Here is a 6630-nt window from a genome sequence, read left to right as displayed (position 1 = left end):
TCAATCTCAATTAATATATATAAACATGGAAAAGTTCGGGTCACTACATAATAGTAATAGTGTATACATGTTATTTATTTTATTTTTAATTGCATATAATTTATAACATTATTTACATATTTCAGTAAAAATAATAACCGAAGTAAAAAGTAAAAAGTAAAAAGTAAAAAGTAAAAAGTGAAAAGTAAAAAAAATAAAAAGTAAGAAAAGAATACTTACTAGTAGTAATTCTTCAAAGAGAGAATGAGAGAAATTTTGGTGTGAGTTTGAATGAGAAATGAGGGGTATTTATACTTGAAAAAATTATGTAAAAAGAATAAAATAATTAAAAGAAAAAGAAATATTTAATTCTTAATGGGATTTTATAATTAAAAAGTATTAAATGTTAGGTCATGGGATAATACACAAAATAAAATAATAAAAGTAGTTTTTCCATTAAAATTTTTAATTAAAAAGTAATTTATTTATTATTTATTTTAAGGATTTTTTTTATGTAAATAAACAAATTTATTTAATGTTTTTCCAAGAATATTTGTAAATAATATTTTATTTTTATTTTATTTTTATTTTTGTTTTATTTAATTAATAAATACAAATTTTGCATAAAAATAATCAATAATTCGGTATTTTGTATTTTTAATAATAATTATGATTTTAATTATTAAACTATAGTTTTAGTAAGTTTGTAAATATTATTATATTTATATATGATTGGATTTATTATAGAGTTAAAAATATAATACATTAACTAAATAATAAAAGTGATACAAAGTTTATATACTTAGTTAAATTATGTCAAATTATATAAATTAATAATATATTATTTATTTAAGCGTACATTGTTGACTAAAAATTACTATTCGGTCAATATTTAATTGTATATAACAACCCTTAATACATATAGTCAGACATATAACCCTAGGGTTAATTCAGTAATTTAGAAGTCGAAAAGTGAGGGTTGTTACACTGTTGGACCACATGGTCGTTGATCAGTTTGTTTTGTTCATTTATATTTCTTAGAAAGAAACACCCTCGATATCTCCTCCCATTTCTTGCTTCCTACCGCTGCTTCTATTATCTTCGATCTTTTCCATTTTTTTATTCTCTCTTTTATAGTTCATAAAACAAGTAACAACGTAGCTCTCTTTCTTTTATGTCCTTACTTTTCAGGCAACCGCTTGTTTCCTTTCATTTATTATTTTCACTTGTTCTCGATTTTTTTTATGGAAAAGATTGAGATGTAAAGTGAATGAGAAAAAATAATGTAATATAAATACTCGTAACATGCATCTATTTCGAGTCGAAAGTAAAGTAAAAAAATGAAAGAAAAAAAACTGATAAGAATAACTGATACACGTGTGACAGAATAAAGAAAGAAATAAGACTAGTTCATTTTTTTAGTTGTTTTACACTTGTACTCGTATTACGTAAAATCAGTAATAAAGTTTGTTATAAATAAGATGATGAAAAGATTGTGAATAATATTCTGATATCTATATCATATTAAGATACACAATATAGTTCGAAATGAATATTAAGATATACAGATAGATTCTAATTCTTGCTCCATTCAAATTCGAGCGAAAAATGTTGTTGACAAAAAACTTATGTGCTCTCTTTCTGCTCTTACTTCGCTGTTTAATTTCCTTTCTCCAAAAAAAAAAAAAAAAAAAGGATAAAAAAAACTCTGAGAAAGAAATGTAAATATCTTAACCTTTAAAAACTTTTGTGGTTTTGTTAATTTCCTTTTAGCTACTAGGTTGAATTAGAATATATATATATATATATATATATATATATATATATATATATATATATATATATATATATATATATATATATTTTGATTAGATTACTGTTAATGACTCCTCCCGATTATATATGGGCTCAGACACAATAAGTTTGTTTTCTTGTGAGAGAACTGTCTAACAGGGAGCAAAAAAGATCAAATTTGTTCTGTCTTAATTTGCTAGTTGGTTTGTACTACGTAGGTAAAGAAAAATTGGTGAAAATGACATAGGCAGTGCAATAGCGTCTTGTGTATTCTCACTAGGCCTTTGTTGCTGATTAGTATCTAGTAAGTATCCATTTTGATCAATACATTCGCTTTCTGATATCTTTTTATTTTACATCCAGGTTACATAACTACACGGATCCTAAAGGCCTTGCATATTGGCTTAGTTTTTATGTGGGAGTGTTAGGACTCGTTGTAGGAAAGTTTGCATTGACAAACCAAGCTCTTATAGTGCTCATTTACCATCCACTTATGAAAATTTCTATCGCTGCATATATTATTGCGATTCTGAATCTCATATTTTTGGCTTACGAGTATGATGCTTTAAAGTGCTCGCCTCAACAACAGTACTTCTCCCCTCGACGTTACAAGTTCCTAAAGCGTACTTATTTAATCTTCTTGTTTCTTGCGTACATATTGCCTTTGCTAATGATGTTCATCTCACATGATCACTAGATTGAGCATTCTACTTGGGAGGTTGCGATTACTCTTATATAAATAAGCGAGACATTATCGTATCACTATGTATACCATAAAAACATTTGTATCATTGCATATATAGTAATACTTTTGTGTATGACTATTGCATCTTAATGTAAACCTTTTGTTGTGCATTGAACTAATTTTTGCAACTTTTCGTCGAGATTTAAATATAAACTAGACATATGGAATAAACTCACCTCATAGGTCATGTTTAGTAATCAAAGCATTTGAAGACATTAGTATAGAACATGATCAACTTAACAGCGAAAAAACAATGTTACCAAAACTTTCTAGCATAACAAGCAAACAGATGAATAAACATGTTCATAAAAAACAGAAATACATTTGACAAAATAAGATGTGCTGACAGCTCAATCTTCCTCATCTTCTTCAGCATCACCACCATCTGCCTTCTTTGCTGCTGCCTTTTGGTTCTTTCGCTTCACTCTGCCGGGTCGACCACCACCGAATGGACTTGTAAGAGAAAAGTCAATGTGTTTCTGGGAGTCAACTCTAACCATGAATGATGGAACATTCGCCACTTGCCTTCCAACCCTGTAATAACAATCATGTTAACACATTAGGTGTTATGAGAGAAACACAAGTTAATTGATCAAATTAATAAAGAAAGCCAAGCTTAAATAACATGACTGATGAATCGAAAAGACAATAACATTAAAACCAAGAATTGCAAGTTTAAAAAAAAAAAAAAAAAAACTTTGATAAAAACAATGGCCAACGTATACAGATCGATAAAAGAGTAATGCCCAAAATATCTTTATTTTGAGAATCCGCATAAGATTTAATTATCGGATAAGAAAACAATAGTTCACCAGCAGTTTGAAAAATATGCAGTTTCACAATTACTAGTATAAACATGAAAAATAAAAGTGGCAAAAGACCTAGACGAGACTAGGCGGTCGGGACCTCGTAGGGACTACCTGGTTGGGCCCTTGCAGAGACTACCCGGTCAATTCTCACAATCACTAGCCGAACGTTAACCAACTTGACTTTGACTGTTTTTGCCCAATTTTGACCGACCATTTTAGAATAAATGTGACATTGACTGACTAAATCTGACTTTTGCCCAATATTAGCCCATTAATTGGCGTTGACTGATTTGGCTTAGTCGTGACAAACTACTGCAAACTCCCGACTAGTCGGCCATCTTTACAACAGTGTAAAGAATAATGCATACACATGAAAATAAACAATTTGGATAACAGAGAATGATCTGTGTTTTGTTTTACCTTTTCTCTAAATACAAATGGCAAATCCGTATGTCAACAAGTTTTTGTAATCATAATCAACCATTTTAACAAGCAAATAGCCTTTTTATGTTTCAGCACAAATGGGGGACTTTATGTGTTATCATGAAACAAACAGATCACGTCAATAAGAAAACCCAAATTGACACCAATGCAGATCCTTAGTAAAAAAAACACATACCTTATATGCCTCTGCTTGATGAGGACTCTAGCATGGTGTATAGACTTGGCCATACCAGTCTTAAATACAAGAGTCTGCAAATGGCGTTCTAGAAAGTTCTCCACAGTAAGGGCAAGTACGTAATCGAGCTTGTTCTGACTCTCATCCAACAGCCCGTATTGGTTCATCCTCCTCATTAAAGCTTCACCCTCAAAAATCCTACTTTCTCTTCAAGGGTCAAAAGCATTCTAGCTGCATTACGAATGCGGCTAAAAGTGTACTGCACCCTCCAAAGCTCTCTCTTACATGGTAGACCATATTCACCAACAAGCTTTAACTCAGTATCTAGTCGTTCCTTCTCGTATGGACGTCGAGGCTTCTTGAAAGTCTTGCCATCTGGTATTATTAGAACCTTGTTATAATCTCATTTTCACTAGATAGTACAGTAAAATAATACACTTATACACAAACCGTTTATACAGTTCTTTGAACATGTTCAAACGAGATTGCATAATCATAACAGAATTCAGAAACATAAACTAAAAACATCAACTAAATATGACCTAAAACACTTTAATATCAACTAAATATCTTCTACGGAGTACTATTTATTTATAACAGCATAGATATGCGGATTTATGCGACAAATGATGACAATCACCAGATTTAAAGATAAATGTAGCTAAAAACGGAAAAACTGAAGACTTGGTTTATGAATGCTTTACAATAAATAGATAGATATACATACAGCGATTATAAGAATTTAGCTGAAAGGGAAAAAGTTGAAACCTGAGAGAGACGATGCCAAAAATAACCGGTGAGGCTAAGCGATCCAGGGTTTGACGTATTCAAGTAGGTTAAATGGGCCTAGTTTTCGCCTTACTGGGTTGATCCATGTAATTTGATCGGTTTAAAAGCAGGGAAATAACTTATAAGATCACAATCCATATGCGAAACACCTTTATGCGAACCATGGATATGTACACACTTAGACCATTAAATGACGCGCGTATTGACGTGTTGAGAGGTAGAAGTGGGGTGCTTGATGGAGTGCCGGTAAACAAATATAGATGGTGTGCTGAGTGGCGTGTTAATGGGTATGTGTGGGGTATTTTTTATTTGATTTTTAATTTTTTATTATATAAAATGATTTTAATTTTAATTTTGTTTTTTATTACTCCGTATATTTTAATTTTGTTATTAAATAACAAATTAATTTAATAAGACACACAACTTAAAATTAATAATACGATTACAATAATTAAAAAGTCATAAAAATAAAAGATTACAATAAAAATTCATAAAAAAAAAATTACAATAATTAAATAGTCCTAAAAATACAATAATAAAAAAACTAGTTGGTGCGGCGGAAATTTGGTGGAAAATTCCATATATGCTCGGTTAAGTCTGCACGAAGTTGATTATGCACATCTTCGTCGCGTATTTCCTTATCTCGTGTTGCACGATTAATATTTCGATTCATAACAAAAGCAGGTTGGTTTTCTAACTCTCTTAGATACACTTTGTCGAGTGAAGTTATAGCAAAACCGTTATCCTCTTGGATCATATTGTTCAATAGTTATACAAGCGTATAAGATGCGGGACATTTTTTTGGCGTTCTAAGTTCGTCCAGGCACACGTAATATATTGAATCTACCTTGAAGAACACTGAATGTGCACTTGACATCCTTTCATGCACTTTCTTGAAACCGTGTAAACTTTGCATATGGCTCGCCAGTTGGGGATGAAAATGCTTTAATAAGTCTAGCCCAAATCCGGGTAAATACCATCAACGAGATAATATGCGTAGTCACGACCATTTACGGTAAATGGTGCAGGTGGAGTTGTATCGTTCTTAATATAATCAAACAGTGGTGATCGGTTTAACACATTGATATCTTTGTTGGAACCTACAACACCAAAATAGGCATGTCATATCCACATATCATACGAAGCTACAACTTCGAGTATAAGAGATGGTTTTTTTTTATGACCACTTGTGTATTAACCTTGTCATGCTACATGAAAATTCATCCATTCTCAATGAGTGCAATCGATGCTTCCAAGCTTCCCCTAAAATGATGTTGTGCTTCGTACGATGCGTATATTCGTTGAATATCAAGTGCCGTTGGTTTTCGTAGATACTCTCTTTGGTACAAAAATAAGTAACACACAAACAAAAGTGTCTAAACACATTAATGATGTTTGCTCATTCATATGCAAATATTCGTCAAACATATCACCAGATGTACCGTAGGTCAACTGGCGCAACACATATGTGCACTTTTGATAGATATTAAAACTTTGACGACCAAGAGCGTCGATTTTTTGTTTAAAAAATTCAAAGTACGCGGGCAAAGGATTAAGAGAGCATTCGGATATACCTTGTATGACATGTTGTTCTGTATGTTTGGGATCTTTTTGCCCGTTCGTTAAAGATACTAAACATGTTCTTGGACAGTGGTGAAGTCCATTGCATTGCTTCTTCATTTTAATCGTAGAAGTGTTATCTGGTGTAGTCAAATGTATATTCAATACAAACTTTGATCGGAATCATACGGGCATAACGGAATACATTGCTGAGGGACCCAGCAATATTTGTCGTTGTGTTACCCCAACGACTCTGTCTTTGTCCCTATACACAGTCCACATTCCTACACCCGCTTCATGCAAATAATCCCAAGTCTCTTACTAGCGCGTTTGAT

General features: G+C 31.7%; 1 pseudogene; it reads right to left on the bottom strand.

The window, feature by feature from the left end:
• Positions 1 to 2868: 2868 nt before the first annotated feature.
• On the bottom strand, positions 2869 to 6415 carry LOC139853900 (small ribosomal subunit protein uS4y-like; annotated as a pseudogene).
• Positions 6416 to 6630: the final 215 nt, after the last annotated feature.

This window comes from Rutidosis leptorrhynchoides, chromosome 6, assembly GCF_046630445.1.
Source record: "Rutidosis leptorrhynchoides isolate AG116_Rl617_1_P2 chromosome 6, CSIRO_AGI_Rlap_v1, whole genome shotgun sequence".
NCBI lineage: Eukaryota > Viridiplantae > Streptophyta > Magnoliopsida > Asterales > Asteraceae > Rutidosis > Rutidosis leptorrhynchoides.
Note: the sequence above shows the minus strand (reverse complement) of the source record. Positions and strands in the feature narration are given on the sequence as shown.